Genomic DNA, 24292 nt, shown 5'->3' on the forward strand with positions numbered 1-24292 from the left:
CTATATGCTTCCTGTCTCCCTGCCTCATCACCTAATCTTCCTATGATTCTGAATTCTTGGGAGAGGTCTGACAGCAGTCCTGAATGTTTCAGAGCTAGGAAAACCAATCAACTACAGTCCTTCAGGACCAATGACAGTGACTCATGGATCCTCACCAAAGTCTGATATGTCAGTTGCTCCATCAGTGCTCAATATCGTTTATCTCAAAACTCAATAACATGCTCAGAGTGAACGCAAAAATAGATAGATAGGTAAATAAATAAAAATTTTAAAGCACACATTTTCCATTTATAATAAAAGGTCCAAAGGTGAGGAAGCTCTCATACACTTGTCCTAGTCACTTTATCTGCTGCTGTGATTAAGACAGGGCAGCTCTACCTTCTGTGTTTGGTTGGATAGTGAGTTGAGATGGTCTGGAATGAGACTGAGGACAGAACTGTTTAAAACAAAGGAAATGCATTCTGGAAGAGAGATAGGTTGAGATCTCAGCTCTGAACACAGAGCTCTGAAGACAGATCTGATCCTGGCAAGATTCTCCAGTAGAAGTTATACCAATACGACAATTTACTTGTTGTCTGAAAGAGTTAACATAAGCTGCTTCCAGTGGTATTTGAAGTGCTAAACCAAGTGGTCTAGGCTTTTGGGAATTGAAGAGTTCTTCTCTTTGTGTGTTCTTATATATGTATCATTTCCTATTAAAGTCAGAGTTTAAGTTGGTCAATTTTACATGCATGAGTTCATGTGCCTAATTCCTAAATCCCACATCCTTTTTTTCTTTTCTGTTTTTCTTCCTTTCCCTCTCTCTCTCTCTCTATCTCTCTCTCTCCCTCCCCCCTCCCTTCCTTCCTTTCTTCTTTCCTTCCCTTTTTTTTTTTTTTTTTTTGCCTAAGAGGGTAAACAGAAGCTCAGAGACATAAAGAGGCTAACCCTGAGCAAAGAGGTTGAAAGATTGCAAGTCCCGGGTACCTTGTTTTCCTAGGCCAGGGAAATAAGTACAGAACTTGTAGACAGAATATCTTCAAACTTTAGAAAAATGACCCTAGCAGGAAAACATGTGATGTCCTTTTTTTTTTTTTCGTCCTTCTCTATATAAATCCACATCATAGCCATTTATTAAGAGAATGCATTTCACAAAAAAAATCCATTAAACCTATAAAGGGGTTTTCAGAAGCAAGGAAAAGTGAATAAATTACTACCTGGTTATATTTTTGGTTATCTTTCCAACCTCTTGTGAACATCAAGCTTGTGCGTAGAGACTCATTTGTATGGCTAGCTTAACTAACTTACCTGATTTTAAAGTCTACATCTATAGAAAATTGTATCAAAAATGTTTCTGGTTTCAAATTCCATTTTCTTCCGAAATAACAAATCACAGAGTTTACACAAGTTAGATAAATGTAACCAAACATACTCCTACTTCCTGAAACTGTGAATGATCTGGTGATACTGAGGAAGCAATTATAATCTTAATTGGCATCAAATGATAGAAAATTAGTTTCATGGTAAATATGGTAAATATTCGTTTTCTTTGTTCTCAAATCTATTATTTGCATTAGAGATGTGACATTTAGCCTTGTAGAAGGAACCCAATTTCATTTATTTTTCTAAAGGATTTTAATTGAGGATTAAGGACCAATCTTTTGTGAAGATTGCAGAGGAAAATTTTGCTATTTTGTTCAGATAACACCAACAAATGCCAAGCATTGCCTATCTTTAATGTTAAAGTCTCCTGAATAAATAAAAAATTAGTCTCGGTTGTTCAAGTGCCATTTGAGTGAGATCCAAAAAAATAAATAAATAAATAAAATAAATAAACAAACAAAAAACAGGTTCAGTGAGAAATTTGGTATAGTCTGTTAAAGGGAGTATTTGGTGATCAATTGCTGTATGACGAACACCCTAAAACTTAGTTTCTTGAAATCACCAAATACTACTCATGATCTCCCATAGTTCTGTGAGTTGAATGGGCTTGGCTGGGTGGTTTTCACTTGAAATTTCCCTAATGTTTATAGCTGGGGATGGATCATCTGAAGAACTGGCTGAATAAAAAATAAAAAAAAATAAAAATAAAAAAAAAAAGAACTGGCTGAATAGATGGATTCTTCATTCCCACGTGTCAGGTGGGATGATTGGAACATCTAGGGGCTGGCTGGGCATCTCCCTCTCCACATGGCTACCTTGGATTTCCTCATAGCCCAGAGGTTTCAGGGCAATTTGATTCTTACTTTCATGAAAGCTGGCTTCTTCCAGAACAAGCATTCCCAGAGAACCAGGCAGAAGTTGCAAGGTATCTTACACCCTAGCCTGGGAGTCCAAGCAGCACTGCTTCTGATGTATCCTACCCATCAAAGCAGTCACACGCTAGCCCAGATTCAGTAGGGTGGAGGAAAAAGCTCCAACTCTAGATGGAGGAATGGCATATATGGGAGAGAGGAGGAATTGTAGCTGGTCGTCTTGAAGACAAACTGTCACAAAAAAATAAAATATTTATACTTAGCAGTGATGTTTATCAGTGTACTCTGGAGGGCAGCCTCACTTAGTTTCTCCATATAGACCATGTGGCTCTAGAAACATATGAATGTATTAGTTAAGGCCAAATGTTGGGGGAAGCTTTTATAATCTGCAAGTGCCCATAGAGGGCACGGCATTTCTACTCCTCACTTCATGAAGAAAAAATAAGGAAGAAAAGTTTCCAGCCTTATACCACAAATTCACCCAGTCTTCCTTCCCCTTGGGAAGAGAAGAGACTTATCTGAAGACTGTGTTTGGAAGAAGTAGTGGAGCTGGTGAAACTCAGCCAGTTTTGGTTTTCATTCCCATCTTTGAGGTGGCCTGCAGTACTGCTTGGCCAAGGACTGTAGGGCGAGTGTGCCTCATTCAAGGTTGTGGTGTTGGGAAGTCCATTCGACTCCCACAGCTATGACCGGATGACTCTGATACCTATTTCTTCACTGGCTCACATCTCAGGGGTTATTTGTAGCCTTCCAGCTCCAACAGTAATATTTCCAAACAGTCTGTCAGTTTCTGAACAAAACAATTTCTGAAGATAAATCTCGGTTGAAGAGCACTCTTTTTCCCCCCGCTCTCATTTATTGGGTGTTTATTTTATATCAGGCACTGTTCAGTGTCTTACAGTTCTTAGGTGGTTTAATCTTCACAGCAATTCTGTGTAATAGACATTGTTTCCCCCTTTTCAGCTTAGAAATCTGAGGCCCATGTCATATAAGGCCATGTGGCAACACCAGGTTTTGGGCACAGGTGGTCGACTTTGAAAACCTGTGTTCTTAACCACGATGCCACACCGCATCGTAAACCAGCTCCATACATGCTTTCATTCATGATGATGACTGTTGATGATTTCATGTGATTTATTTGTTTCAGAAAGGCTTTTATGTCATATACTAATAATGGTAATAATAATAAATACATACCAAGCACTTACAACGTGTCAGGCTTTCTAAGGGTGAACTCCTATCATCTTTGCAAGAGTCACGTGAGTTAGGTTCTACTGTTCTTTTGTTTTCACAAGTAAGGAAACTAGGCACAGCAGGTCCAAGATGGTACTGTAGGATGCTGGGTAGAATGGTTTCTGGGAGACCTAAAAAGTGCTTTTGGACCCTAATGCCTTCTCTTATTTATTTGTTGATAGCCAGTAATTCTTCACTGGAAAAAAAAAAAAAACATAGAAAGAAAGCTTGATATTTACATACATACTGAAAGGTAGGGCATTGACTTAACACCTCACTATAGGTGCCAGGAATGCAGTCTCAGGAGTAGGTTCTGATGGAGTGAACCTGGGGGAGCGGATTCTTCAAGAAAGGGGCATCACAAAGGGAGAGGAGAAAGTCATACATAAATGAGGAGACACGGATTTTCTTCCACTCCAAATCTTTCCAGGGAAGGTCCTTTTTCCTCTTACATTCTTACCCACTAACTCATTCTTTCCCCAGAGTTCTAGAAAGCAGGAACTCTTGAGAAAGTAGCCCATCGGCAAGTATATTTCCTGCTGTTTATATGCTTCCAGAACTGGCTGAAGTTTACTTTTTGGTACTCCAGAGACCTAGCTTCTTCTTGCCTTCTTCCAATGTGGTCTATTTAATCTCCTGTCGTGTGGGAAATTATGTTCAAAATCTCCGTGATCCTCTGTCCATAGTAAGTTATGCATGTAGTGACAAGTACATGCCACAAGGTCTTGAGATTATATCTGCAATGTGTTGCTGCCGACTGTTGATCAAGATAGGCTGGAAGAAAAACATTATTTTCAGGTGTGAAAAACCGTCACCTTTATCAAATAATTTTTCTTGCATTTTTCCCAAGACGTTGTAGCCTATTTAAACTTGGGAGGTTAAGTTTGTAGCATTCATTATGACTGAAAATTTAGTTCACACAATCATGATGCTCTCTTTATTAGGTGTTACTGTTAAACAATATTAAAATAAACACAATGTGGCTGGCCTTTTGTAAGCTACATGGCATGTTTACTTCTTTGCCTAGTTTCTTAATTGCATTTATTCATCTTTCTGACTACCGGTGCCACGGCCACCCACAATATTTGCTATTTTGGGGCATGTGGTTTACATTTTATGTTGTCCAATGACAGCCCTTGATAGGTGGAATCTTATCTGAATGGTTTGTAGTATGTTGTGGCTTGAATTCTTGACTGGCAGTTTGCCACAGCCCCAGCTCTTGCCTCTGCAATCTACCTTTGAAAAGGGAGAATGACGTCTCTTTAAAAAACTTACTTACTTAAGAATCCCATGATGGTGGAGGAGTAAGACCATGGAAATACCAAAGCACACCTCTCAGCTTCTGTAAATCACGTGAAGGATTGTGAAAATGCTTGAATGCAATACCTTCACAACAAAGAAGCCAACCGTGCAATTAAATGCCTCACCATTTAAAGACAATGAAAAAGGTAGCTTTCCTCACCCACCTTATTCCAAAAATTGGAGCAGATTATGTCATCCAGACCCAGTTTCAGGAGAAATGTCAAACATCAGTAGAGGCATATTGGGTATCTTTAAGATATTTTTTAGGGAGGAGGAATATAAAAGCCATATTGAGGACAAGTTTGAATGCAGGAAAACTATGCATAATCCCATTGCCCTAACACCCATTTTTTGCACATTTATCATCTTTGTCCCTACATAGATCTATGTTTTCACTCACAGGTACAGTCACAGAATATATTCGCTAAGCTTTTACCTTTTAACATCATAGGGGGCACATTGTTTCATGTTTCTACATAGCCAGCTATACCAAAATTTGTTTAATCAATTTCATTTTATTGTTTCCATGGGAAGAAACATGCATCTGTACCCCACATGCTTTTTACTGTTGAATATTTCTAGAAGAATGAATAGATGTTGTTATTGGTTCAAAAAGGTAGGGACATCTTAGTGATCCTTGTTCTCTTGCTCTTCCAAAGAGGTTATAGGAATTGCGCTTGCCACCCTGACAGTCTGATGGTCTGAGAGTAGTGATCTAACAGTGGGGGTGACCATTGTTATATTTCCCATTGTAATGGAAACCTTTAGAGATTGAAACCAAACTAGATTGTTTTTCAAGACAAATGAAACTGCTGCTGAATCAACACCTTAATATCTTTGTTCTTGGGAGGAAATGAGCTAAGGACGAAGAACCAACTAAAAAGACCACTAGACAGTTTGTGCTCACTAGATGCACTGGGTAAGAGACTCTTCAGAGTGGCTCATGGAATTTTCTGGCAAGGGGCAAACATACAAGTGCTACTTCAGGCCTCAGGCTGGGAAGACAGGTACAGCCTTGTCAGTGTCAAGGAAGAACATGGGTAGCAGGAGACCTAAGAGTGAATGAAAATTGAATTATCTTTACTTCTTGGACTTGTCTATTGAGAAACAGCAGCGCTAGCAACCATTTACTACCAACAAGAGGCAGTTCCAAGAGAAGAATATAAAATATGCTCTGCTCAACCCCACGAAACTCAGAGTGTCTCACAATGGCCAATTTATTATTTTTACCCTGTCCAGTGACATGGAAGGATGCATCGGGGAGCTGCTAGCCTCTGCGATGAATAACTTAAGTCAGGCTGCAACATGTGAAATAATTCAGCTGACCGGGATTTATAACACTAGCTGGATTTTTTGCTTTCTTTGGGGTTCATGAAGCATGGTGTTGCGAGATACCACAGGAGTCCCGTGATGAAGTTACATATCTATTTCTCTTCCTTATTTTTATTTTTTGGTATTTTCATATTATTTTATTGCCTAGTTCAGATGTCTTTCTAAGCAGGGTCCAGTCTCCTAGGGGACTCGTCTCTTCTGACTTTGAAAATTAGAACCTCAGACAGATCAGACTCCTAAATACCCTGTTTTTATACTCCCTTCTTCACAGATCTAGTCCCAGATGGTTTTGACTGCCTGATGTGTGGACTGCTTTGGGCTGCAATTTATTTTGCTCAATTATTTATGTGCACTTGCCCAAATAAGAGGGGATAGTAATGCAACACATGCTTACAATTCAGCCCATCTCATTCCCCAGGTCATATGTCAGTTTGCAGGATGGCTGGCTAGATTTGCAAAGGGGGATCCATCTGCTGCCATTGGAAGACACAACATTTAGGAGCTACCTGTGGCAGGACTCTTCTCTTTCCAGGTGAGCTCTGGGTGCAACTCCATGACGCTAAAGGGAGTCTGAGTCTCTGTTCTCCAGGTGACTTCGGAGGACCAGGAAACTGAGCAATCACATATTCTAAGCTTTGACATTATATAAAGGTCAGAATTACGAGGCACTTTGGCAAATCAGCTGGTCAAATTCCCACTGTCTTATCCTCATTTTTCAGAGAGCCGTTTTCAATCTCCTTTTCTTTGGGTTGTCATTTGGAAAGTGTGTTGAAAACCATCTTTTCCTAAATAACTCTGTGGCCCTTCCAATTCCAGTCCTAACTGGGAAATTTTAATGAGATCCTTCAAGCAATTAAAACTGTGAGAAAAAAAAGAAAAGAAAAAAAAAGAAAAGAAAAAGACCTCTCATGGAAGTGGTATTTGGAGGGTAGCTATGATTTCTCTCTGTTGACAAACCCCCTTTTGACTTAACATTGCTGAATCAAGTCCTAGTGTCTTCAGAGGTTGCTGTTGGACCACAGGTTAAATATTTTAATATTCACTGATTGGGGGAAAGTACCATGAGCAACTAATGCAAAATCCTTGAATGCTGAGGGCATTAGTGGCTCCATAAAATGTAAATGCATTCTTAATTATCTCAAGTCACTGCACGCCCAAGTAGTTCTTTCACAAGAAAAACACAGCTTACTGATAATGAGCACGAAAATTACTAAGACATTGGTGGGGTAAATCTCTTAAACCTCTTTTCTTTTTTTTTTCTTCTCCAAATTTTGATGTGACTTGGCTAATTTGTGTGCATTTCCCTTTCTAGATTCTACAGATTAAGGTAGAACCTCACAAGGGACTTGTTGGGGAGGGGAGGTTTGGAATTTTAGCAGTTTCTCCCTTGGTGGCAAACTCCAAAGATTATTATCAGTATTCATCATGACCTACTCTATTGTCTCCATGAAACTTCTGGTGTCTTAAGAAACCCAGGTTATATATTGGTTTTCTTTTTAAATGTCTGTTTTATCCATTATCTCACTGTTAATGGCCATGGCATCTCAGGTGTTTGATTGCCATTTTTCAGTGGGGACACAGAAACACGGCAGGACAAATGACTTACTGTGCCACACAGTGGTCCTCCAGCTTTCAGCCCTGTACCCCCCTCCCTCAAAGCCACCCTCATCTCCTGAAGCCTTGTAATGGAAGTGATCTGAAAGCTGCATTCTCCATAATTGGAAAGTGGTTCACCAGAGGTATTTCTTCACCACGCTCGTTCCTCGATGTCATCTGACACCAAAGGCCTCATTAGGAGAAAACACTGAGTGTGGGTTTGACTAGGCTGCTGACAACATCCGGCCACGTATGGCAAAGTTACCCAGGCGGATGCTTGTGATGGGAGCGCTCTTGGTGGCAGATGGGGCCTGAGTGGAGATCTGTCATGCTGACCCCTAGTGGCCGTGGGGTCCCCAGTGGGGAGCCACAGGCACCTCCGGGCTTCTGGACCCTCTCCAGCAGGGTTGCCTTCTGCCTTTCCCCAAACAAGCTTTTGTGCAGCCTGACACTCTGGGACTTTGCCTGGGTTTCAGGGCAAGGTTTAGGAGGATCTGAAATCTGGGCCAGTTCTTCCAGGGCCAAGAACTGCAGAGGGGGACCCCAGAGAGGAGCGTCGTTGTGCTGAGCCCCTCTGCAGGCCTGTCCTCTCCTTCACAGCACAGCATGTGGGGCTCCTATTTCTTGCCCTCCGTCTTGTCTCAGGCTGCCGCCAGCTTCATCTCTTTTCCCTGAGCAACAGATCAGTTCCATGATGGGAAGCTGCCCCCTGGGCTGGCCTCGTGGACTTGGGACCAGTGTAGTCACAGAGCACCCTGACAACAGAAGGGTCCTGCAAGGGCTGTCGTGCCTCAAAATTCTTAATGACTTTGGAACAAGGAGCCTCCCGTTTTCATTTTGCACTGGGACCCACAAATTGGGGTCCATCCCAGGTTTCCTGGCATGTGGGGCAGGAGAGCTAGGAGGAACTCTGGAGGCTGCTGTCTGGTTTGATCCTCACAGTTTACAAAGAAGGACACAGGGTGTCTGGGTGGCTCAGTCAGTTAAGTGTCTGCCTTTGGTTCAGGTCATGATCCCAGGGTCCTGAGATAGAGCTCCGCGTTGGGCTCCTGCTTAGCAAGGGTCTGCTTCCCCTCTCCCTCTGCCTGCCACTCTCTCTGCTTGAGGGCTCTCTCTCTCTAGAATCAATAAATTTTAAAAAAATCTTAAAAAAAGGTTGGACACAGTGGTCACTAGGGTGACTGGTCTGGAATTATCCAGAAAGTCAGAGGTGGGCTGCAGCTGGGGCCAGCTCTCTTCACCACTAGCTGGGCATTCTTTCTCCTTGACCATCACCATCTTAAAACCACCTCCCGAGCATGGGAGCAAGGCCAGCCTCATAGCTGGGCATGGCAGCTGTGGTGTCTTTTCTCAGGCATGTTTTTCCTCCTTTGACAGAGGAAGGGAGGGTGATAGCAACCTTTTGCCCTACCCATGCTCTAGGATTGCCTACATGAAGCCCCCCTCAAAAGCTTGCTGATAGCAACAGACAGTGAAGAGCTTGGTCTGAAGACAGGTGTTTCAACCATGGCATCAAAAAAAATTTTTTTTTGTCACAATCAGAGGAAAGGAATGTCACAAATAGTTTAATATTACTAACATTTGAATTATTGCTTGTGAATGATTTATACCCGTACAACTACGTATGTGCGTGTGATTGACTTTCTGAGACTATCCTCACTCGCTGGGACTAATTAGGATGTGCTTTCTGGTGTGGGAACTGTGTGTAATTCGGAGTTTTCCTTTGGGAGGCTGTCCCACATGCACTGCCATCTACATGTGAAGGCAAGTGGCTGAGAACTGAGGATATATGAGGCATTTGCTCCTCCAGATTCTTCCAGATTGATATTAAGCCAGAGCAGAAAAAAGCCACCTGTTTGTATGACATCACTCTAACCCCTTAGGTTGAATTGTCTGTACAGAATTAGAATTTTACAGTGTGTCCAGCTTACATGCTGAGAGCTAATTCAAGATACCTATAGCACAAGGAGAACACCTTTGCACTTTACGTAGTGTTGCTGGCAAAGACCTGGTACATATGTCATTTAAGATCCTTGTGGCAAATGTTTCCCCACATGGGAAAGTCTGTCCCTCTGGTGACATGGTGGGCACTGGGAGCTGTTTAACCCCTTGCATTTCCTCCATCCATTGTTTGGCTGCTGGGAGGCACAGATGCTCAGAAGGAGGTTTCCTTCTTCTCAACTGATCACATCTTTAGATTTTGACAAATGTATCTCTGCTTTTCCTTTACAAAATAAACATGCAGAGAAGAGTATAAGCACCTATATCCTCAATTCTCACAATTAACACCTGTAAGTATTTTATGGTCTTTGTTTTGGGTAATTCCTTTTAAAGAAACAAAGCATTATCCCCTCTCAGCACCTCAGGCCCACCCTCCTTCAGTGTCCCCCAGGACCAAACACTAAGACGAATTTGTTGTGTATTTTGGAGTTTATTGTCTATTCTTTTGCGCACAAGTGTATGCATTTATAATGTATTTTTGTGTGGTTTAAACTCTCATATAAAGGATATGCTGTACATAGTTATGCTTTTTGCATGTAATATTTTTGAGACCTACTCACATTGATGCCTATTTATCTAGTTCATTCCTTTCAGATGCCATGTAGTAATCCTTCATATGAATTTACCATATTTTATTTTTTTCTCAATAAGCAACATTTAGGTATTTCTGATTTTCCCCCAAACAATGGCATTATGAAGATCTTTTTACATGTTCTTTTGTACACATGTGTAAACATTTCTCCAGGGTGTAGTCACATCCCTTTGTAAACATATATAAGAATTTCTCTAGAGTATGGAGCAAATAGAAAAGTAGCTGAGTAGTAGTAGTAGTAGTAGTAGTAGTAGTAGTAGTTTCTGAGTTACTGGCTCTCTTTACTACATGTGTCTTTTTTCCATGTTAATAGAATATCTGATATCTCTGAATTTATTACAAGCCACTTTCCATCCTTTTGAATATGAAGTTGGTCAAAATAAAAAGACTAGGTAGGTCAGTAAGGCTTTTAAAGGTCTGTAAAATACACATAGGACAGAGGCTTAAAACAAAAGTGTCCATCACTGTCTACTCTCTGCAGGATCGGTGTGCAGGTGCTTGGGAAAGAGAAAATGCTTTATTCTCTGTCAAAACTTATTATTTGGAAGGAAGTCCAAAAGAAAAAAAAAGCAGTTTCAAAACAGGAAATTTCATCTTTAAAACCTTTCAAAAGAAGTAGCAAAGAATAGTCAGAAGGAAGAAGTTATGAAGAGCTCTGTGGGCAGCCCCTTCTTTCTTTTTCTTCATGTTCTTTTGTCCTAATTTTCTTAACCATCTGGGAAAGGCTGTGGAGCTGTCCATGGGTATCCCTTTAATCGCTGATGTTGGAAACCTTGGTCTACAGCCAGTTGCTCAGAGGCACAGGTGGCAACCTGGGACTTGCAAACAGCATCTGAAGTGAGGCCGTCTTGTGGGAGTGAGCCCTTAACCTGCAGGGTCTGACTGGAACTCCAGGTAGATGGTGTCAGAACTGAATTAGGTCATGGGACACTTGTGTTAGAGCATTGTTCTGCATGGGGAAGAACTCAGACACTCAGGAGACAGAAGTCTTCAGGGCAACAGGAGTGTTTGTTCTCTTACAACTCCCTAGAGGCTTTGAGCAAATGGTGACATTTGGCCTCTTCTACTTCTTGTTGTGGAGGCATTGGCATTGCTGTGGTTCTCTGTCACCCTAGTTCTGGGCTTGACAGAAGTCATCTCTGAGCTGAGCCATTGTTTCCAGGAGAACGGACACCGAGCTTGAAGCCCCACGAACACAGCTGGGTTTCAGTTCCAGCTCTGCCACAGCCTACAGTATGGCCTGAAGTTCTTGGAGCTCCAGTTTCTTATCAGTAAAATAGAGACAGTATTATCCATTGCATTATTATCCGCAGCCCTTCAGAGTTGATGAGGTGTCACATTCCTGCTGGCTGAAGTCTTACACACAAGGCATCCGATATTCCCAATATTATATATGCCGAGTCCACGAGTTCAGTAATTCTGTAATAAATATCCTGAGTCTGCCTTGAGGGATGTTTACAATCTGGGGATAAAATCTTAGTCACTCTCTTTTTAGAGATTGAAACTTACACCTGTGTAATGGTCAGCCCAGTTGCAAGGGGGTACTGTTTGAAAATGCATTATTCACTTATTCAACAAATACTTATTCAACACCTATACGGTTATTGTGCCCATCTTCTCCCTATGCTACTGGGGAGACAGTGGTGTCATGTCAGACAGTGCATTTGAAAGGAGGAGCAGATTTGGGCATGAATGGTATTATGTTGGGTTTCCTAACTCTGAGGCAGCACAATGGTAAAACATTCCATATGCAAACCACTTCACAAATTGCCCAAAAAAGTATCAAGGCTGAATAAAAATTCAGTGCCCCCAATAGGTCATAGTATAGAAAGGCCTGAGGCTAGAGTACTGAGTCAAATGGGGTGGAGCTAACAACTGCGGAGAACAGAGTGTAGAGCAAACACTCTCAGGATGGAGTTGAATCAGTGAGGATGGGTGTGAGATGTGTTTAAGAGCGCAGACCTGGGTAGGTTTGAAGAGTCCAACTGGAAACAGGTTTAGAAGCAATTTTATATGAGTGTTGATTTGGGCAAAGAAGATAGGTGGGGGACAGATATGTCTGAGCGTGGAGGAGACAGTTTTAGCTTATAATTGAGTGACTAGAGCCTAGCAAATCCCCTCATTTGAGAGAACCACAAAGAGCATGCAGTGTAGTTTGGGCCAACAGCTGGAGTGACATCAGAGGTCAGCTCGGTGACTCCAACACCAGACTGTTTTCACATCACATGCAGTTTTCACACTGCTTGGGAGGCTCTTATAGTAGTAACAACATCACCAATGCTATCGCCATGGTTCCTCAAAACCATGATAAGAAGACCAAGACATGGACGTCTAGCTAATTTTCCTTAGATGCAATGTCTCAGAAGGAAAAGATAGACAAAGTGGGATGTCTTTGTCCAAAATAAGCATATGTAGAACCACGTTGCACGTTGCTTTCATCAAGTTAGAAAGCCTAAAAGAAGCAAGCCAGCTTTCCTAAAGGTTTGGAAGCTTCGAGTGCTTCTCAGGATTCTTACTGCCATGCTAATACTATTACCCAATTTCTTTTTCCTGAACACAGCTGAGTTTCTAAGCCATTTTTGAAAGTGACTGTAGCTATATAAAACCATAGTTATAGGAAAATGCAATCTGTTGATCTCTTCATGGTGGAGTCTATATATCATTTACACTTCACTTCTCTGTGGGAGGAAAAGCTTTTTTCATGGTTTATTTAGCAGGAAGTCATTTTGATCAGCAAGATGAGTAATACTTTACAGCTGTTTGCAATTACTGCCTCTGTTCTGCCAGGAGTTTTAACTATTATACAAACTGAAATACCAAATGAGTTGAGGCAGGATGGAGAGAAGAGAAATGCATATTTTATAGGTCCACTCATGTCATGAGACATTATCCATTACTTTTTTTTTTTACAATTCTATTTCTCTAAATTCAAAGGCACATCTCAATGTAATTTCTAATGACCTTTCTAATTCTGAAGGGTTTTGTTTTCGTTGTTGTTGTTTTGTTTTGTTCTTAATCAATGAAGGAAAGTGCAACCATAACACTAGTTTTCCTTTGACGATGTAGTAGTCTTCACAGCTTACGTCCCACATAAGCATGGAAGCATTGTGGTAGAAAGAGTACAGGCCTTAATCTGTATATCTTTCTCTTCACAACACCTATTGTGAAAGCACAACAATCAAAATATTTCAATTATCAGGAGAAAAATGCAACTTATTTTTTCCCTTCTTATCTAACATAAACTTGATTTAATAAATCTGCATCATGGGAAATTTAGGAATCCTTTGTAAATTGTCCATCAGATTGATGAATAACCAATTTGTGGAAGGTAGGAGCTGGGAGCTAGAGGAGGACATAACAAAGTTCAAATCCTGACCCACTTCTTATCTGTATGACTTTGGGCAAGTTGCTCAATGTGCAAAATGTGGATAATATTACAGTTTACCTCCTGGAGTTATTGTGAGAATTGAGTGAGATGATCATACGAAGGGCTTAGCACAGTGCCTAGTACAAATTAACATCCTTCATAAATGGAACAAAGATCTTTACAGAAATAATTCTTCATGTGTTTAAGGACCAAGGGCCTTGTTCCTAATAAGGCAAATGTGCCTCCCTGCTGACCCTGCTAACCTGGATCCACATAAACTGTGTTCCACCTAATATTATCCCTCTTACTCCCAAACCCCCACCCCACACATTCAGATGAGGGCAGGATCCCAGGAGGAAAAGTCTTGGGGTCAGTAGTTTTGATCGGCTCAAATTGGGTCACATGCCCATACCTGAAGGGGGTGGGGAGGCCACACTCTGATTAGCTAGGCCTTGATCACATGCCCCCTCCCCCCAAGAAGAATCAGCTTACTTAATTGATCCACTTAGGCTGAGCTCAGGTAGCTCTGCCAGCAAGATATGGGTGCTGTTTCCAGAAACAAATATAGAATAGAATTAGAATAAACAAAAATACCACATCTCCACCATGGGCATTTCTCTTCCCTAGGCAGTTGACCAGAGGCTATATGATAAACTGATGGGATAAACTGATCCAGATTGCAATGATTTATTGAGAAATGCCATGCCTATTCAAATCACTCTATTCAAACTGACAACAATTTATAAAACTTGACTATATCCAAAAGCCAGCACTCCAGTGAAAGGGTAATGCAATGTATTATTAATACATCTTAATAATTAATAACTACTCTTAGGGATACCCTGCTCTTCGCTTAGCAGAAGATGTTAGATGATAGACGAGCAATTGATCAAAAGGTCAGAGGGTCACAGGCATTTGTGTGATGTAGCAAGCACTGGAGAACTGCTGTGAATATCCCAGGAATTTTCTGTAGGTATCAATAAAGCAAGATTTTGGTTCCCAAACACTGACCCGACTTCTAGTTTGGCGAACTTTGTATTTTCCATTCACATTTAGCTTCCAGTATTTTCAAATGGAGGTTAATGGAAGGAGATGACCCAAAGGATAAGGATGGGAAAGAGAATTTCTTCACCACACACCCTGCGATGCACACGTACACGGTGATGAAAAAAGCCCGATGAATGTGAAGTTCTGTTACCTCAAGAGGCTATATACAGGTTGTGTAAAGAGAGGAGGATCTGATTTCAGATCTCACCTGTACGCATATATCCCAGGGAATTCAGGAAGTTCAGATTTGGACACGACCAATATGAGCATCTGCTACACTCCAGGCCTGTGCCCAGTGCCTTCCCAAGCATGGTCTTACTCAGCCCTCAAGAGTATTCTGGAAGATGGGTGATCATTTCCCTTTCCTAAACGAGAGGAAATTGAGGTCAGAAAGATCAAGATCACAGGACTTCTTGGTGGTGAGTGGGGAAATGGATCCACATCTTCTCTCTTTCTGTGGTATCCCTCTCTTTCTAAGGCAAAATGCACCTTCAATGCAGCTGGATTTTTTTCATCTAATACAGATAATGATTTTTCTTTTAAGTTTTGAAAAACACAAGCATGGTTTTACTTGATTAGAGCAAAAATTCTGAACACTGATCTTTCCCTTTCTTAGGAAGGTATGCTGCAAAGTTATAAAGACTTAGAATCTGGAAGGTGGCAACTTCCATAAAATTGGAGCTAATGACTGATGCTTGCTACTAATAAGCATTGTATTTTGACTACTATCCAGTGCTCCAGGATAGTAAATTGGAGGTTAAGCTAGAAGGAAGCAGCAAACAGCATGTGCTGTGAGCTGCAAGGACTTAGATGTGAAGACAGTCATAATTATAACTGGCATAACTTTGGATAAGTTACTCAACCCTACTGAGGCTCATTTATGGAATACAAATAATAAAAATAATGCCTACCAACCAGGATTATTCTGAGTAGATAATATACATAAGGTACTTACTGCAAAGCCTGGCCCATAGTGAGGATATCATAAATGATGATTTTATTAGTAATACTAATAGTATTAAAAATACTAATAGTATTGACTAGTAGTGTTCTTTAAGGTTGATCAGTGGTAAGTTCCTTTGGTTGGAGGAGGGAAATACATTCATTTACTTCATAGGAATATGAGATGCTAACTTTGTGAATTCTTGGAAGGTAGTGGGTGTAACAGAAAGGCACTGAGGAGGAGACAGGAGTGCATTACAGCATTGGGACCACACATTTGAGGTGAGTCAAGGGCAGAGCTGTTATCCAAGATGGAGCTTGCCTGACCCAGATACACGGAGTGGTAGCGAATCATAGTCACAACAAAGCTTTTATAAGTACATAAACAGAAATTAAGGGTGGAGAAACACAGGGACTCTTTAGATTCAACCTAGGGAAGGGATAGGTCCAATTCAGGGTAGAGTCTAGAGAAGACTTTAGTTCAATGAATGAAGGATAAAATTACTTGAATTATTTAAGTAAGTGGTATGAACTGAGCCTATAACCTGGAGAATTTTTAGGGCCATAGTAAAAGCAAACCAGGGATTTATGGCTTCACGTAGTTTCACCTGCACAGCCACTGCTCAGGGCCATCTCTGTGTGGATCTGAGGTGGCGTTTGTGTATCACCTGCTTCAGTTTCCTTCCTGCTCTTCGTCATCATTATGGAGGGCCAAACTCAGGATTCTAGAACCATTGACATTAGTTTCTGGGCTCCTGTATCAGTTCTGACCCATTCAGTAAGTAATATTTTGCAGAAGAAACACACACCCCTGCTGCTGTGAGAAAGAATCCTCAGGGCTGGGGAGAAGTTTCAATGTCTTATCTGAGAATAGGGCCATATAGTCTTTGGATTATGCTATTCCAGGGAGGCAGGGAACTCTGAGTCCTGAGAACACATAGCAGTGCCAGGCACATAGCAGTACATTCTATAGGGTTGGAGGGAGGGAAGGAGGGAGGGAGGAAAGGAAGGAAGGAGGAAAGAAGGGAGAAGGAGGAGGGAAGGAAAAGGAGGGAGGAAGGAAGAGAAACAAAGCTAAGGTTTTTGGCTTTAAGCTTGATTATTTTGGCTGTAGAAAGAGCCACATCACTAATTAGTTGGACGATGAGGAGGCAGGGGTGCATGTCGACATCTGCTGAGCTGGAAGTGCCCTGGAAGGCTAGAAGGAGCCCTGGGCCAGGAGAGAGGTAGAAAATGGCCCTGCCATGCAGTCTCCATTCAGTGTGGCAGGGACTGGGGCTTCATCACTCACCTGAGTGCTCTCTGTGGATGCGGAGGGGCTGGGGAGGTCTGCAGGATTCTGTGTGCCTGGGCTTCCTCACCGGCTGCAGACACATCCCTTCACAATTCCATCCTGGGATTTCTTTGTAATAATCCAGATTTGGAAGTCAGGGGACCTGAGTGTAGATGTGATACTCCTGTGGACTTTAGGAAAGTTCCTTCTCTGAGCTTTAGTTTCCCTATAAAATGAAGGTAAGACAGCTTTTCAGAATGTGGTTGCTAGGATTCAGTGAGAATTTGCATGTGAAAAGACTTTCTACAGTGACGTAGCTGTTAGAAAATCTTAGCGTTAGAAGACAGAGCATTGTACAGGGAAGGAGCTTAGACTTGGGAGTCACAGATGCTTAGTTTGGTTTTGAATTGAAGGTGTTTTATGACAAGGTAATTACTGTGGCAAGTTATTTGAAATCTCTTCTCCTGTATCCTATTTTTAAAATCAAAGTAGTGATACCCACTTTCCAATGTTGAGGTGTAAATAATGGAGGTACTATGACTAGTCTTGTTATAATTGATTCTACAAACTTTTATTGGGTTTCCAATATATGCCAGAGGACTTGGAATTTAAAACATAATGTATGAATTCTGAGCTGAAGAAGTCCAGTAGCTGATGGAGGACCCAAGATTATACACAAATAGATTGAGGTTTGGAAGTGCTAGTAGAGGTAAGTACCAAGTGCTAGGGAGGACAGAAGAGGTTGCATTTCAGCTGCTTCTGGGGACAAGTGGGAGCCCTCCGGGTAGATGAGATGGGGGAGGTCTCTCCAAACAGAAGGATGAGAAGCAAAGGACCAGGTGTATTGCAGCTCCCTGGGTGGGCTAGGGGAGGTGGGCCAGGGTGACTCAGTGGGAGGAGAGACAAGAAACGTGCTCCAGGGCCAGATCACATTTACCCATGTTTAAAAAACAAAGAAAAAAAAAAAGTTCAACAAAGTAAATTCTAAAGATCTTACTGGCTCTCTACAATGGTTCATAGATCATAGATCAGATGGCATCCGTCTAGCAGACAGGAAGGAGCTCCGAGGAGCTGTACAAAATCAAAGACTTTTCTCAGGAGAAGGGAGCAGGAGCAAGGTGTACCAGGCAAAAAAGCAGGTTGGGTTTTGCAAGGTTGCTTTCCCCCCAGGTGATGGCAGGGGCCTATCAAGCAGCTTACAGAAGTAATGCTGATCAGGCGATTCCTGATCTGCTGGTTTAAGATTCCATTTCTGGTAGAGCCGAAACTGTAATTAAGTCTCGATTTAGAGATGTAGGGCTTAGTATAAACAATTCCATTTGAAGCTTGTTGTCTTGTATTTAACACCTGCTAAGAAATTTGAATTTATATTGCGGTTTTTCTCTTAATTTAATCTCTCTCTGATATACCGTGATCAATTGGTTTGCAAAATGAGAACTCTTGTGTCACCCAAGTAAATTTTCCTGGTGGAGGGATATTTTCCACATTTCTAAAGATCGGGAGTTTGCTCATAAAGTAACCGGTCTCCCCTGTATTGTTAGAGTCGCTGACACAGAAATACACAAGAGATAACAGCATCTAGAATTTTCTGTGCAGGCTATTTACAGAACAAAGCCAGAGAGGTTTGAAGAGCCCCGTTATTCACCCAGGATGACATCCCAATTCATTCATTCACTCCTTGCAAAGGCTGCCTGGCCCTGCTTGGGCTGCCGGGTGGGGCTGACGTACCCCCTCCCCCTGATGTCGAGCTACTTCATAATCACCAAGCAGTGGCACCTCACACTGTCCCATTAGAGAGGCGTGTGCAGCCCGCTTGTTGGGCATGTTGATGCAAGCTTGGGAAGGAAAACATAATTCACTTTTGCCAGTGACAGAAATGTTAACACTTACTTGAAATAGCTGATAATCTGACACAGGAGAGTTAAAGGATTACTGTATTTCATTTGGCTAATAAGAAAAGCTGTTTAAAAGCTACATTAAAAAGACTTAATGTATGGTGACTGAGCATTGCTTTAATGTATTCTGTGTCATCAACTATTAGAATGCTTTCCCCCTCTTATTATGTTACCATAGATTTCTGCCTCTTTTCTCTGGGAACAGATAATAGGAAGCAACATTCATTCACAGAGATCACTTAAAGAAGCACTCATCCAGGAGACATTTCTCGAGTAACCTACTGTGTGCCATGAGCACACCAGGCAATGGGGATCAAGGACAAAGGAGATGAGGTCTGTAACCTCTGAGCCGGGGTATGGTTTTCGAAAGAATGGACTGGAGAAGATGGTAGACAAAAGATAAAGCAAAACATCCTGTTTGAGATTTAGCTGATAGATGCAATCTGCTATTCAATTCTCATGTAAGGGATGGGGAAGCCAAGGCCTAGAAAGTTCAGTGACTTGCTGAGGACACACAGGCTAATTAGGGGGAAATCTATGTCCGTACCCCTGAACTTTGGCTTCTCATTTCAAAGTAGAGCGCTATTTCCTGCAGCCCCATTCTCCCTGTGAGTGAGGATGAGTGCCCTGCATTTACAGCCCTCCCCCAAGTGGCATATTCATCCCTTCCTGAGTGCTACCTACATAAAGGAAAGCTTGGGAGGCCAAGCTTGGGAGGACTGTGACCAGTGACCAGACAGGCCTTGGATAACCCTAGTTATCACTGTATGTGATCGGACTTTGCACACACGTAGTACAGTTTAGACTGGAGAGGTGGCTGCTGGCACTACTGTTAGGACCAGCCTGCATCCTCTCCAGGGAAGCCCTGAGCTGTGGAAAAATGGCCAGAGCCTGGCCCCAGAGAGCCATTTCCCCAGTGGTGCTGCATACCTTCCCTCTCCAGGCTTCTCTGCCTTCCTGCACCACTCCCCACATCTTAAGGTCAGGAAGCCACACTGCTCTCCCTTTGGATGCCACATCGCCTCTCGGCATCTTTGTGAGACACAGCCAATGTGGACCCTGGGAAAGCACACAGGGACTCTTCCCACTAAGAAGGCAGCTCCTTAATGGTTACAATGTCACTGTACACTCAATAAGTGTGGGACCAGCACATTCTCACTTCTCAGATGGAGACATCAGAACAGGTTGCAAATAAGGCACACATCTACCTAAAGGTAGATTATGTTGAAACCCAGGCACCTGGACTCCCAGCCTGTTCTGTCTCACTGGATTCACATCCCAGATCCCATACTCTGTGTGGCCGCTGAGTCACCCTGAGTTGATAAAATTGCTCACACAGAAGTTCAGACATATTAATAAGAAAGCTTCCTCACTGCAATTAACAGGAAACTAAACTTCACTAATTTAGACCCAGCAGGAAAAATGTCATCTGAATTAGAGAACACTAAAGCATAAAGCACAGAGATATTCACAGCAAGAAAAATAGACTGAAGTCCAATGGAGTAGAGAACCTCCTATTTTGTTCATTACCATGGTCCCACCCCTGGCACATTCCTCATACATAGTGAATGCTAAATACTGGTCAAATGAATGGAACAGTGAGCCAGTGAGAAGTAATAAGACAATGTTTTTACTGTCAGATAAATATAGAAAGAGTTGGTTACATAAGCTGTGGGGCTCAGTTCAAGATGCAGGATAAAAAACACCGTTAAAGATACTAAAACATAAAGCCTTTTTTCTTTTTTGTGCAATCTGTCTCAGTTTGTTGTCATGGTCCTTTTTCACTTGCTATTTAATGTCATTCTACGTAAAGAAAAAATTAAAAATTAAAAGAATATGAATTTTACTATTCATTATATTGTGCAGTGCCCATTTTAAAGACAAACATAAGACCACTTAACATATTTGCAGAATAACTAAATTACTCAATTTGTGTTTTGTAGCTCAGACATGCATATGTATTTTGCTCATATTGGAACAGTGGGAACCCTGCACAAAATTCACTTTTTTTTTCACTTCGTGATGTGAGTACATTCTACTCATATTTTCTACCTTTGGCTTACTGGTGAGTAAGAAAAGATTGAAAGAAAGGGAATTATGGGTTGCCAGCCTTCCCTTTCCTTCTATGCCACCACTTTCAGCACAAGTATTTGGCTAATTCAGGGAAGTAAGAAAGGATATGATAGAGTTTGTTGGTCATGGGTGCTCTTAAAATGCCGTTGCCTTCTTTCTGCATTTGAAACAAGTTCTGGTTCAACTTGGTCTATGGATTTAACACACTTACTCACTTTGAATCTCACTGAACTCTCACACATCATGTGTCCACTGGAATTCTGTGCTCATGGGGCATTGCTTGGGAGTGACATGGAAGGGAGAACCACCTTGGTTCGTGGAAGGGTATCGCACCTCTACTCACGCTCCTGCTTTGTAGTGTCACTGGACTGGGCTTACAAAACACAAGACCTAAGATAAAATCATTAGGAATTTCAGTACAGTAACAGTAGTGAAGTAGACCAAGTGCAGTGCAGCTGCACAGGATTGCCCACCTATGAAGCCAGCTCTGCAAACTAATGGGGGGGGGGCAGTCACCAGTTAGAGATCATGAGAATGATCCATCTCATTCTAATATACAGCAGAAGCTCATTTGAAATTAGCAGTAGTCATTGCCAAAGACTCTAAGGATAATATAGTTTAAGCAACAAGGTTCATTCAATAAATATGTATTGACTGCCTTTGATGGAACAGATTTGTGCCTTCTCCAGGCTTATTTATAATACAAGTTCATTTACATTTTCTTCATTGTTTGGTTAGTACAAAAGTAAATTTCAAAACACTCATGCGCTTATTTTGAATTCCAAATGAGTAGTGTGGACAAATATTTTCCTGCTTAGGAGAACCGCCTTAGCCGTGGGGCTTCAGATTTGGAAAGCTTCTGTGGTGAGGGAATTCACTTTTGAGGAACTGAAGACCTTAATAGAATTATGAAGATAAAGATCAGAAATATCCATATAAAAGCTCTTATAGATGTTTTTATATTAAGAAACTGAAAGCATCAAAATAAATACTAAATAGACTCAATTAATGATCTCCCCCGAAATTAGTAACAACTCATGGCACATGCATTTCCCTTTACCATATTTAGCTTGACTGCAACTTTGCAGGATCTTTCTTCGCCACCATTTCACTAGGACGGTTGTCGATTTGTCTTGCTTCGTTAAAGGTAATGTGTGTGCGCCTGTGAGCAAATGTATGCGTCCTTCCCATCCTCCACCCAAGTGTTCCACGCCTTTCTCACTTTGTGGCTGGGAGCTCTCTTCTGACGTCCCCTCCTGTCTGTGCAATGGAGTCAGAGGAACTCGGCTGGGGAAATAGAAAGGGATTGAAGAGCCTCAAGGTGCTCTGCTGAGGAGGTGTTCAGCCCTCTTTCCTACCAGGATGGCCCTGGGACTAGAGGGTTTATGTCTGCACATGCTCACTTCTTTCCCAGGCTCGGCTGCTGCTGCCCGGCCTTCCTCCTCCCTCCTCAGAGAGAGGTACACTTCTAAGGCTGGACTGATTTCCCTTCATCTCCCCTTATCTTTCCCAAGGCTGCAGTGCAAAATCTCCTCCTTTTTCTTTGCCATCTGCTTTACCTCCCCTTCTATTCCCAAACCCCAGCTCTCTCTTTTTAAAATTACTCCCAACAGGACTGGCTTGCCATTCATGTCTACTGGAACCAAGTCGCTAAAAAGGTTTATAGAAGTAAATTTGTGTACAATTGAATTTTTCTTAAGGGAAATTTGCAATTATGAGGCATAACTGTATGTTTCTTCTTTGTGTGGGAAGAGCATGGGTTTGGATTAGATAAATGAAGTTTCAGGTTTTAGCTCTGCTCCCTTAGTAGCAAAATGACTGACCTTGGGACAGTGTACCAGTTCTCTGAGCCTTGAATTTTTCAACTCTCCCTGAAATGAAATACTAATATCTTCCTTGCAGGCATCAGGATATGTTCTTGAATTCAAGAGGCAGATTGCAAAATGCATAAGCAGTATGAGGCCACGTATATAAATGTGTGTGCACATGCATGTACGCATGTGTATAGGAAGAGAAAAGTGTGGACAAATTTTCCACAAATATTCATGGTAGCTGGCCTTGGGAGAATTTTGCTTTTTCCCTTCTATTTTCCTGTAACATTTGAATACTAATTATTATATTGCCTGAGAACCCTTAAATAGCAGGGATGTTATAGCCTTAAAAAAGAAAAAAATATGTACACAGATACATACACATATTTGTGGATGAGTGTGTGTGTGTGTGTGTCTCTATATATATGTACAACCTGATATAAAGAGCTACAATTTATTAAATTTCTTCTAAGTGCTAGGTGTTGTGCTCTTTGTGCTCTTTATTTAATTTAATCCTTACAATGTCTTAAGAGGTTGATATTCCTCTAATCCTGGCATGATTCCTCCCTCATGGTAGGTACCTGGGAAGTGCTGGTTTTTTCTCTTTGTCTTGTGTCATATGATTGCTTGGATTTTTTTTTATTATATTCATCACCAGATACAGAAGCAATAACTGATAACGTTGTCGGTGCTTTTGGACACTGAATATTGCACTAAATATTTTCAGGGTGATGAAGCGTTCCGGGCAAATACTTCACATATAATTTGGGGGGAAGGGACTTCTCTACTTAAACATATACTTCAACTCTGACAGCTCTCTGTAGAGATTTAGTTAGCTTTTTATTTTCTAATGACTCCTCTAGCTGGCTTTGTAACAAGGACAAAGTATGAGATTTGCTTAAAACTGATGCACATTATCGGTTGTTACCTTTTGCTATATAAATATTAACTAGGTTGTTTTCTCTTGAAAAGAAATGTACGGTGGCAAGTACTTAAAATGTGACGGAAGAGATTGGAGACACAGAAATAATCTACTTTCTTCGAAAAATGTGTCTTTTGCTCCCTTCTCAGCATTAATTACCCAACTTTCAGGCTCCTCAGATCAATAATTATTCATGCCTGGGACCCATCAGCAGCTAGTAAGTGCTTTGTGCAATTTTCAGGTCACTTTTGTAGTTGGAGATTTTCCATTCTGTCACATGGAAATCCTTTTCTGCAGAGCCTAAGTGAGCACTTCTCAGCTGCGCTCCGTAGGGGAGAGGCATTTCCAAGAAGGGCAGAGAGAGATGGAAAGGGGGAGTTTCAACCTTTATGGATGAGGATGTGTATTTATTCTTTCAAAAAAGTAAACCTTTGAAAAAACTATTTACAAAGAAAGCAAGCATGGGCAGCGACTCCCAACAGCTGAGGGCAGCTACGGGGCGGATGTAATGGGAGGCAAGATCTCCATTGCCGCTGAAGGGCAGAGCGGACCTAAAATGCCAGTGCAACTTTTGCATTTCTTTGACATGCCTATTTCCAACAATCCAAGCACTGAATTGCTCTAAACTTAATGTGGCTTGCTTTCGAAGACAAGGGTGGAGAGCCCAAGGGG

The 24292-nt window shown here is 41.6% G+C and overlaps 1 long non-coding RNA gene across 2 annotated transcripts; it reads right to left on the reverse strand.

Moving 5' to 3' along the window:
* Positions 1-2454: 2454 nt before the first annotated feature.
* Positions 2455-22461, reverse strand: LOC140637932 (uncharacterized). 2 transcript variants are annotated; one of them, XR_012035035.1, is made up of 4 exons: positions 21948-22461; positions 16938-17145; positions 14913-15069; positions 2455-4241 (listed from the first exon to the last, which is right to left on the reverse strand). It is a non-coding gene; the product is annotated as an uncharacterized lncRNA (long non-coding RNA). The 2 variants fall into 2 exon arrangements; XR_012035037.1 differs by lacking the exon at positions 14913-15069 and having other exon boundaries at positions 21948-22450.
* Positions 22462-24292: the final 1831 nt, after the last annotated feature.

This window comes from Canis lupus, chromosome 8, assembly GCF_048164855.1.
Source record: "Canis lupus baileyi chromosome 8, mCanLup2.hap1, whole genome shotgun sequence".
In the NCBI taxonomy this organism is placed as follows: Eukaryota; Metazoa; Chordata; class Mammalia; order Carnivora; family Canidae; genus Canis; species Canis lupus.